This window comes from Gorilla gorilla, chromosome 20, assembly GCF_029281585.2.
Source record: "Gorilla gorilla gorilla isolate KB3781 chromosome 20, NHGRI_mGorGor1-v2.1_pri, whole genome shotgun sequence".
Lineage (NCBI taxonomy): Eukaryota > Metazoa > Chordata > Mammalia > Primates > Hominidae > Gorilla > Gorilla gorilla.
The window spans coordinates 8814525-8825795 of NC_073244.2; positions in this window are offsets into that span (position 1 = coordinate 8814525).

The following is an 11271-nucleotide window of genomic DNA, read 5'->3' on the forward strand; positions in this document are numbered from 1 at the left end:
AAACTCAGGGAGGGGCTCCCAAGTTTGGGAGGAGGGGGAGACAGCCCAGCTCTCTCAGAACCCCTGTGGTCAGGGTTGGGGTTAGGGAGGATCAGAGCTGGGGGTGGGAGTGGGGGCAGGCTCAGCCAGGATTTAGCGCCCCCATTGGGAAGTTGGGATAGCTTTCTAGATGTTGGGTGGTAGTATTTAATAGATGTTGGGGCAGGGCGTGGTGGCTCACGCCCGTAATCCCAGCACTTTAGGAGGCCGAGGCAGGCGGATCACCTGAGGCCAGGAGTTCGAGACCAGCCTGGCCAACATAGTGAAACCCCGTCTTTACTAAAAATACAAAAATTAGCCGGGCATGGTGGCATGCTCCTGTAGTCCCAGCTACTCAGGAGACTGAGGCAGGAGAATTGCTTGAACCTGGGACGCGGAGGTTGCAGTGAGCCGAGATCGCGCCACTGCACTCTAGCCTGGACAACAGAGTGAGACTCTGTCTCAAAACAAAACAAAAAGATGTTGGGTTTCGGTATTTAAGCTAGGGTTTTGCAGAATGCATAGGAGTTGCCTCATTTGAGCAGTGCCTTTAGATCACCCTAACCCTAAGTGGACAGAAGAAAGATGGGGCAGCCTTAAGCCCTTTCCTGTGACAGAGTGAGCCTTGGGCTCTGACCCCTAGCTTTGCTGTGTGGATCTGTGAACATTCCCCAGCTGTGAAGTGTTGGGGAGGTAGATACCCCCTAGGGTTAGAAGGCCCCTGTGCCTACTTTCGCATGGGTCCTGAAGTCACAATGGGTTCTGACCAGCAGGAGTCAGGGCCTGGGAGCTCGTGGCAGGAGGCACTAGGATTGGCTGAGGGGCTCAGGAACTCCAGCCTCTCCCTGAGTAAGAACTGGGCGGCTGGGGGAGAAGTCCCAGAGTGACAACAGCTCAGTGCCAGGCACGTTTACTCTGCTTGGGTTTCCTTGTCTGGAACACAAGGTTGATAATAGAATCTTCGAATAAGGCCTAGAAAGTACTTACAATAATGCATAGTAGACCGGGTGCAGTAGCTCACGCCTGTGATCCCAGCACTTAGTTGGGCCAAGATGGGTGGATCAACTGAGGTCAGGAGTTCGAGACCAGCCTGGTCAACGTGGGGAAACCCCATCTATACTAAAAATAGAAAAATTAGTCGAGCGAGGTGGCACACGCCTGTAATCCCAGCTACTCAGGAGGCTGAGGCAGGAGAATCCTTGGAACCCAGAAGGGGGAGGTTGCAGTGAGCTGAGATCACACCACTGCACTCCAGCCTGGGGGACAGAGCGAGACTCTGTCTCAAAAAAATAACAATAACAATAACAATAATAATAATGCATAGTAAATGCTCCATAAAGGGTAGCTATCTGTACTCCCAACATTTCTTTATTTTGTCCTTATTATTATTTGAGACAAGGTCTCACTCTGTCACCCAGTCTGGAGTGCAGTGCCACCATCATAGCTCACTGCAGCCTTGACCTCGCTGGGCTCAAGCCGTCTTCCTGCCTCAGCCTCCGGAGTAGCTGGAATCACAGGTGTGTACCACCACACTCAGCTAATTTAAAAAAAAATTTTTGTAGAGACAGGGTCTCACTATGTTGCCCAGACTGGTCTTCAACTCCTGGGCTCAAGCAGTCCTCTTCCCTCAGCTTCACAGAGTGCTGGGATTACAAGTGTGAAACCCTGTGTCCAGCCCCCACTATGTCCTAAAGGATCCTTCTCTCCCACTCTCGCCTCACGCTCCACATCTATGCTATGCATTCCCCATTGCACCTACATCCTTGATGATCCATTGAAATGTGAATCAGGGCTGGGCGTGGCGGCTCACGCCTGTAATCCCAGCACTTTGGGAGGCCAAGGTGGAGGGACTACCTGAGGCCAGAGGTTCGAGACTAGCCTGGCCAACATGGTGAAACCCTGTCTCTACTACAAATACAAAAATTAAGGCCGGGCGCAGTGGCTCACGCCTGTAATCCCAGCACTTTGGAAGGCCGAGGCGGGCGGATCACCTGAGGTCGGGAGTTCAAGACCAGCCTGACCAACATGGAGAAACCCTGTCTCTACTAAAAATACAAAATTAGCCAGGGTGGTGGCACATGCCTGTAATCCCAGCTACTTGGGAGGCTGAGGCAGGAGAATCGCTTGAACCCGGGAGGCAGAGGTTGCAGTGAGCTGAGATTGCACCATTGCACTCCAGCCTGGGCAACAAGAGCAAAACCACGTCTCAAAAAAAAAAAAATAAATAAAAATAAAAAAAATAGCTGGGTGTGGTGGCGGGCGCCTGTAGCTGCTTGGGAGGCTGAGACAGGAGAATTGCTTGAACCGGGGAGGCGGAGGTTGCAGTGAGCTGAGACCGTGCCATTGCACTCCAGGCTGGGCAACAAGAGCAAAACTCTATCCTTCCCCCACTCCAAAAAAAAAAAAAAAAAAAAAAGCGAATCAGAGTCCATCCCTCCCTTGCTCAAGAACCTTCCATAGCTCCCTATTGCCCTCAACATAAAATCCAAACTCCCTACCTCTGTCTATGTGATCTGACTTCCATCGCCTCCCTCCTCTCACCTCCTCCCACTTCTCGCCCTCTGTTTCAGCCACACAGGCCTTCTCCCTCTTCCTCAAACCAGGATCTAGCCTCAAGACCTCTGCACTGCATTGGTTGTTCCCTCTGCCTGAACCACGGCCAGCCTTTCTCTTCCTTTCAGATCAAACATCACATCCTAGAGAGGCCAGCCTGGCTAGAGTAGCTTCCCTCAGTCTTCCGAGGCCTCGTGGCTCTGGGAACACATACTATCTGCTCCCTCCTGTGTGTATGGTCTGCCCAGGCCCCAACACACCACCGGCTACACTGTATTTATTGGGAGAGTAAGTGGACAAGCCCATAGAGGGATAGAGCCTCACCAAGGTCACCCAGCATGACGGACGCGACGCCAGGTCCCCTGCTAACCTGCCCAGCGCTAACACAACCCGTAGGGGTCAGCTGAGATCGCAGAGATCACACTACCTCCAGAGGCTGTGAGACCCAGTGTCACTGATGTGCAAGCCTGGGTTCAAACCCCACCTCCGCCGCTGCGTCACTGTGATCCTGTACAGTGGGATAATTATAGAAACGTCTCATTGAGTCATCACACGATCAAATAGCTCGATAGATGAAAAGGCCCCGACCGTTATTATTGTGTGGGAGTGTGTGCGGCCCAGCGGGGACAATTTGGGGTGCGGAGGCAGAGCTGGGGCTGGCACCACAGACAAACCCCATTTTTAAGCCCCTAGGGCCTTCTGGTCATTGCAGCAACCCCATCACCCACACCACGTGTAACCCCTCTGTACCAAGTTGGGGGTTCACCCTCCTAGCATCGCCATGGATTCCCATCTCCATCTCCACCCTCCCTCCTTCCCTGGAGAGCTCATTGCTGGGGCCCAAACTCACCCAGCCTGGTCCCCCTGGAAGGCACAGCACAGATGGGGGTTGAACAAACCCCTGGCCGCATGGCCCAATCTGAATCTTCTTTTTAACGTTTGTTTGTTGTTTTTTTTTCAAGACAGTCTCGCTCCGTCGACCAGGCTGGAGTGCAGTGGCTCGATTTCTGTTCACTGCAACCTCCACCTCCCGGGTTCAAGTGATTCTCCTGCCTCAGCCTCCCGAGTAGCTGGGACTACAGGTGCACACCACCATGCCCGGCTCATTTTTGTATTTTTAGTAGATGGGGTTTCACCATGTTACCCAGGCTGGTCTCGAACTCCTGGCCTCAAGGGATCCTCCTGCCTCGGCCACCTGAAGTGCTGGGATTATACGCGTGAGCCATCTCACCCGGCACAGCATTTTGTTTTCTGTTATTGTTTTAAGACAAGGTCTCACTCCGTCGCCCAGGCTGGAGTGCAGTGACATGATCACTGCTCCCTGCAAGCCTCGAGCAAAATCCTCCCACCTCAACCTCCCAAGTAGCTGAGACCACAATCGTGCACCACCACGCCTGGCTCATTTTTTCAGATTTTGTAGAGATGGGGTCTTGCTATATTATCGACCTCAATCTGAATCTTCCTCGTCCAGTTTCTGGTTTGCAGTGAGACCTTTTAACCCCTGTGGACCTCCGTTTGCTCATCTGGAAAAGGGGCATGGTACTGTCACCAACCCCAGAGTGGTCCTTGATGACAGCCTCTGCTGCCATTTGTGTATATATTTATTTATTTATTTATTTATTTTTTGACACAGAGTCTTACTCTGTCGCCCAGACTGGAGTACAGTGGCGAGATCTCGGCTTACTGCAACCTCCACCTCCCAGGCTCAAGCCATTCTCCTGCCTCAGCCTCCCGAGTAGCTGGGATTACAGGTGCGTGCCACCACGCCTGGCTAATTTTTGTATTTTTAGTAGAGATGGGGTTTCACCATGTTGGCCAGGCTGGTCTTGAACTCTTGACCTCAAATGATCCACCTGCCTCGGCCTCCCAAAGTGCTGGGATTACAGGAGTGAGCCACCGCGCCCGGCCTGCCATTGCTATTATCACTGGGCTACCTGGTTGATATACACACCATGGCCCTCCGAATTATGGGCTGAGAGCTTGCCCTGGGATGGGTACAGTGCCGCCTCCAGGCTTTGCCACCGGGATTCCCTCTGCTTGGAGCACCCGCCCCTCCCCGACAGCCACCTCCCAACATGGGCTCTTGCTGTCAAGCCCTCCTTGGCTCAAATGTCACCTCCTCAGAGAGGCCTCCCCTCCTCTCCTGGGCCAAGCAGCCCCGTCTCTGTCTGTCACCGACCCTTGCTAGATTTTTCTTCCTACCACTTGGTGTTCTCTGCAATGGTCTTGACGTATTTTCCAAACCTTCCCCATGACTCTGTGAGCTCCACGAGGGTCGAGAGGGGCTCCGTCTGGGTCCGTGATACCCAAGCCTGGCACACAGTAGGCGCCCAATAAATACAGGAATGAAAGGCCCGCTGCTGCCCCAGGTTGGTTTTTCTTCCCCACCAATCCAGTTGCTGGGAGTTGAGGCTTTGGGGGCAGCCAGGCCCAGAGACGCCTAGGGACCTGCCCAGGGTCACACAGCCACGCGCTCCAGCTGGGAGCTCTGTGGCTGCCTTTGCGGGGGGCCCGAGTCCCAGGGTTGGGCAGGCCTAGGGCAGCGTCGCCCCCCCCCTCCTCCCGCGCTGCTGCGGGGGAACCCACCATTAGCCACGCGGGCCCGGCCCAGCGTGTTCCCCGACAGGCCCGGGCAGGCCCAGCAGGGGAGTGAGGGGATTTCGGGGAGTGGGGGGAGCGCAGGGAGCGTGGGGACCGCCCCTCCCCGGGACCGAGAAGGGGGTGTAGGAGGGAAGAGGAGGGGGAGGAGGAGAGAATGGAGGAGGAAACGGAGGGACAAAGGGGGAGGCGGCAAAGGGGAGGGGAGGGGAGAGGAGGGGAGAGGAGGAGGCCCCCGGGTGGAGGGGACCCTGCGGAGGGGCAGGGAGGAAGGGGGGGCGGTGAGGTGCGGGGGAGGGGCAGAGGGGCGGAGGTGGCGGGAGAGGGAGGGGGCGGAGGAGGGACGGGCTTTCAGGCCTGGCAGGCTCCCAGCAACTGTGGGAGGGGTAAGGGGGGCCTGGGTGGGTGGGAGAGGTTTGCAGGGGGAGGTCAGCGGCTGGGGGCGGGAGCGGGGACGGGGATGGTAGGGAGGGAGGCGCCAATCAAGAGATCCAGGGAAGGTTAGGGGACCCAAGCTGGAGACTTTGAAGGACAGAGGGAGAAGCCCAGAGATGGCAGAAAGAGGGAGACGAGACCATCAGAGACCCCCGAGACAGAGGGGGCGAGGCGAGGGAGATTGTTGGATAATCTGTTTCAAACCGGAGTTCTATTTGCTTCATATTAGGGGTTTGTCCCTTCTCCCCAAGTCCCCAGAGATCCTATGTGGAAGCTGTTCTCATTAAGCACCAGACAGTTAAGTCCATTCTCCAGTACTAGCTCGGAAGTCGGTTTCATATTCGACTTAACAATTTAAATGAAAGGAAATTTTTTTTAACGGCAGTGGGGACTTGGAGAAGGAGGGGACAAAGACAGACATTACCCAGGAGAGAAAGTTAGAGGGGAATCCTAGGCCCAAAGAGGGGAAACCAGGCAGGGGCGGTTTCAGCTCCCTTCTCTAGTTTTTAATTAATTTATTTTTTATTTTTTAGAGACAGGGGTCTCACTGTGTTGCCCAGGCTGCTCTCAAGCTCCTGGCCTCAAATGATCCTCCCTCCTCAGCCTCCCAAAGTGCTGGGATTACAGCCATGAGCCATCTCGCCTGGCACAGCTTTTTGTTTTTTGTTATTGCTTTGAGACAAGGTCTCACCGTGTCACCCAGGCTAGAGTGTGGTGGCAAGATCACGGCTCCCTGCAAGGCTCAAGCAATCCTCCCGCCTCAGCCTCCCAAGTAGCTGAGACCACAATCGTACACTACCATGCCCGGCCTGGCCTCAAGCAATCTTCCAGCCTCGGCCTGCCAAAGTGCTGGGATTACAGGCGTGAGCCATGGCACCTGGCCCCTACTGCAGCTTTTTTTTTTTTTGAGATGGTCTCAAACGCCTGACCTCGTGATCCGCCCGCTTCAGCCTCCCAAAGTGCTGGGATTACAGGCGTGAGCCACTGCGCCATGCCTGGCCTCTGCAGCTTTTAATATCAGAAAACATCTAACTGGGACCTGCGTCATGGGTCGCACCTGTAATCCCGGCAGTTTGGGAGGCCAAGACGAGCGGATCATTTGAGGTCAGGAGTTTGAGACCAGCCTGGCCAACATGGTGAAACCCCATCTCTACTAAAAATACAAAAAAAAAAAAAAAAAAAAAAAAAAAAATTAGCCAGGCATGGTGGCGGGCGCCTGTAGTCCCAGCTACTGGGGAGGCTGAGGCAGGAGAATGGCGTGAACCCGGGAGGTGGAGCTTGCAGTGAGCCAAGATCGTGCCACTGCACTCCAGCCTGGGTGACAGAGCGAGACTCCATCTCAAAAAAACAAAACAAAACAAAAAAATTAGCCAGGCATGGTGGCAGGGGCCTGTAATCCCAGTTACTCAGGAGGCTGAGGCAGGAGAACTGCTTGAACCCAGGGGGCAGAGGTTGCAGTGAGCCGAGATCGTGCCACTGCACTCCAGCTTGGCGACAGAGCAAGGCTCTGTCTCAAAAACAAAAAACAAAACAACAACAACAAAAATACAAAAGGTAGCCAGGCGTGGTGGTGCATCCCTGTAATCTCAGCTGCTTGGGAGGCTGGGGCAGGAGAATGGCTTGAACCCAGGAGACAGAGGTTGCAGTGGGCCGAGACCTTGCCACTGCCCTCCAGCCTGGGCGACAGAGACTCCATCTTACCAAAAAAAAAACAAAAACAAACCAAAAAAAAACACCTAAGTGGCACGGGGCCTCCTCGTGACTTTCTGCCTCAGTTTCCCCTCCAGCCTGCCCCCCTGGTGTCCCATGGAGGATCTCGCTAATCGCACATCTGGGTGTGCCGCCCCTTTGCTGCTCGAACACCATCCATGGCTCCCTATGCCCCAGCTCCTGGCCTGTAGGGCAGGCAGGATTCTACAGGGTTGGCCCACATCCACCCATCTCACTGGCTTCTCTGCCCTTTTCTTTTTAGAGAAGGATTCCCGCTCTGTCACCCAGGCTGGAGTGCAGTGGCACGATTTCTGCTCACTGCACCCTCCACCTCCCGGGTTCAAGCGATTCTCCTTCCTCAGCTTCCTAAGTAGCTGGGATTACAGGTGTGCGCCACCACGCCCGGCTAATTTTTGTCTTTTTAGTAGAGATGGGGTTTCACCATGTTGCCCAGGCTGGTCTCAAACTCCTGGCCTGACGTGACCCTCCTGCCTCGGCCTCCTGAAGCGCTGGGATTACAGGCATGAGCCACTGTGCCCGGCCTTCACTGCCATTTTCTCATTTTCTTCCCTAATCGCTACACACCTACTGTGTGCCAGGCATGATTCTAGGCCCCAGGATCTATAGTAGAAACCCAAACAGACAAACTCTCTTCGCCAAAGTCATATTAGAGTGGAGAAAAGCAGTGGACAAGAGAATATTTGTTGGGATAAATTGTGCGGAGCGAAAAATGCTGTGAAGATAAAGAATGCAGGGAAAGCCAGGCATGGTGGCTCATGCCTGTCATCCCAGCACTTTGGGAGGCCGAGGTGGGTGGATCACTTGAGGTCAGGAGTTTGAGACCAGCCTGGCCAACATGGCAAGACTTTGTCCCTACAAAAAAAAAAAAAATTAGCTGGATGTGGTGGTGTGTGCCTGTAGTCTTGGCTACTTAGGAGGCCGACATGGGAGGATCAGCTGAGCCCGGGAGGTTGAGGCTGCAGTGAGCTATGATGGCGCCACTGAACTTCAGCCTGGTTGCCCAGGTGAGACCTTGTCTCAAAATAAAAATAAAAATAAAGAATGCAGGAAAAAGTGATTGTGATGGGGATGACTGAAGTAGGAACGGCGTGTTTCAGGCAGAGGGAAAGGCCCTACCTGGGACCATGCGTGAACACCTTCAGCCACAGGGAAGGTGCCAGGAAGGGTCAGACTGAGGCAGTGACTGCGGGGCAGGGGCCGTGAGCCTCCAAGGTCAGCCCTGCCTCAGCCAATCCTGCTGCACCTCAACTCTACCTGGAATAGGTCTTTCAAGTCCTTCCTCCTCCCCCACCAGTCAGTGAGTCCAGAAACTTCTTTCTCTTAGACCAAATGGTTAAGATCCTGGCTGGGTGCAGTGGCTTACACCTGTAATCCCAGCACTTTGGGAGGCCAAGGCGGGCGGATCACTTGAGGTCAGGAGTTCGAGACCAGCCTGGCCAACATGGTGAAACCACCCCCCCGCCCCGTCTGTACTAAAAATACAAAATTAACCAGGTGTGGTGGCGGGCGCCTGTAATCCCAGCTACTCGCCTGTAATCCTGAGGTAGGAGAATCTTGGGAGGCGGAGGTTGCAGTGAGCCGTGATTGCACCATTGCACTTCAGCCTGGGCAACAAGAGTGAAACTCCGTCTCAAAAAACAACCAATCAAATGGTTAAGATCCTGAATTTCCTGCATTTGAATCCAGATTCCCTGGCTCTGTGACTACTTAGAGCCTCAGTTTCCTTATCTGTAAAACAGCCCCTCCTTCAGAGAGAATCCTTTGAGAGATCCAATTTTCACTGTACCACTCAAGCATTGCTGGAGGCGTGATAGATGTTCAGGACAACACAGCCGGTATTACTGTTGTTATCTTTGTGATATCTTTGCCTTCCTAATTAGTCTGGTTGCCCCTAGGGGGGAAAAGAGGTCCCTGAGCAGCCAGCAGGAGCCTCAGCTACAGCCCTGACTTATTCCTGCCCTTGAGCAATGTTCTGATCGTCCGTGGGCCTCAGTTTTCCCATCCGCACGATGGGAAGAGAGCGGGATCATTTCTAGGTCCCTAATTCCACCAGCACTGCAGGTGCAGCTTTTATTTTCTCCCGCAAGACTGCCTGAAGGGCACACAGAGGGACGGAGAAGGCTCAGCTGCAGACAATTCAGCCAGCGCAGGCACCTGGCCGGCCTGACTGTGAATGTCTAATGCGTCCTAGCTTTAGCTCCTATTCCCCGCTCTTTTTCCTCCACCCCTCCCCGCCCCCACCCGGGCTGGGGATGGGGAAGGGGGATTCTGTAAGTGCTCCCACCCTCTGCTGGAGGCCAGAGCCTGGCCCTTTGGGGTGCAGATGGGGGGAAATGGAGGATTTCAGACCCCGGAGTCCCCAGGCCCCTGACAGACCCCCCACCCCCACCCCCCACCCCACCTCCGCTAGAGTCATGCCGCCGGGGCCTGTGGGATTCTCCCTCCACTGAGAACCATTGTGTGGCTGGGGGCAATCGAGGCCCAGCGGGCAGGGGATCTCCTCACCTGCTGGAACGTCCCTCAGAATGGGGGAGGGGGGCTGGGAGAAGGGTGGGGTCGGAGAAGGGGAGAGCCTTGGAGAAGGGGCTTCCAGAGGAAACAGGGTGTTAGAGCGGGAGAGGTAACCAGAAAGGAATATGGGCTCACCCCAGTCCTCTCTGCTCCCCTCTGGTCCCATCCAAGGAGCTGGGAGCATCGCTGTGCCTCCCCCTCCTCCCTCTCCTCCTCCCCCCTCCTCCCTCTCCTCCTCCCCCCTCCTCCCTCTCCTCCTCCCCCCCATCCCTTCCCTCCCTCCTTCTCCCCCACCCTCCTATTCTTCCCTCCCTTCCTGCTATTTTCTCTCCCTCCTCCCTCCCCTCAGTTTTCTCCCCACGCCCCTCCCTCTCCCTCCCCTCCCTCCCCCTCCCTCCACTTCCCTCCTCTCTCTCCTCCCCTCCTCCTTCCCCTCTCCCCCTCCTCTCCCTACCCCCGCCTCCCCGCTGTTCTCTCCCCTCCCCTCCCCCTGCCCTCCCCCGTCCTCCGCCTCATTAGGCGCGGCCGCGGCGCGGGGCCCATTAGCGGATCAATTAGCCGAGGTCGCCCGCGGCGCAGTCGTTAAGCGCGGGGCGGCCGCGGCAGGGAGGGGGCTCGGAGCCCGCGCCTCCGCCCGCCCCGGCTTCCCGGACCCGAGCACGCCCCCCAGGACGCCTCCTGCCACCCGCCCCCTGCCACCCGCCCCCCAGCGGGCCCCGGGACCCTCCCCAAACCCTGCGGGGGCCTGGGAGACCCCCGGATCGCAGGCCAGGCCGTGGCTGAGTAGGCAGGACCCCTTCTTCCGAGAAGACCCCTTGTGGGGGTGTCGGGCTTGTGACCCCCTCCCCAGGCATCCTTCTGCTGCCAGCAACATCAATATCAGTAATACTTATTATTGTTATTATTATTATTACTAGCTGACACTCCTGAGCCCTTGCAGAAGTTCTAATTCTCAGTACAATTTTCCAGAAATTGAGATCAGAGCGTGACTTCACTTGCCCCGAATCACCCCTAAGGGTCGGAGATGAGGAGCCCCAAGTAAATATGTTGGCATTCCTACAGTTCTTTCTATGTGTAGATTTCACACACAAAAACGCAACCCACACTCCCCGTTCCCCGTTCTCCTCCGCCTAGTCTTTCTCTATCGACACACCCGCTGACACGCCGTATATTTTACTTGTTTATCTGTTCACCCCAGCCAGGAGGGCGGGGCTTTCTGTCTTGTTCCCTGCTGGGCCTCTGGGACTCAGGGTAGAGTCTCCACAGACGAATGAATGGGCCGGGCTGCGGTGTCTCTCGCCTGTAATCCTCGCACTTTGGGAGGCCGAGGCGGGCGGATCATCTGAGGTCAGGAGTTCGAGATCAGCCTGGCTAATATGGTGAAACCCCATCTCTACTAAAAATACAAAAAATTAGCCAGGTATG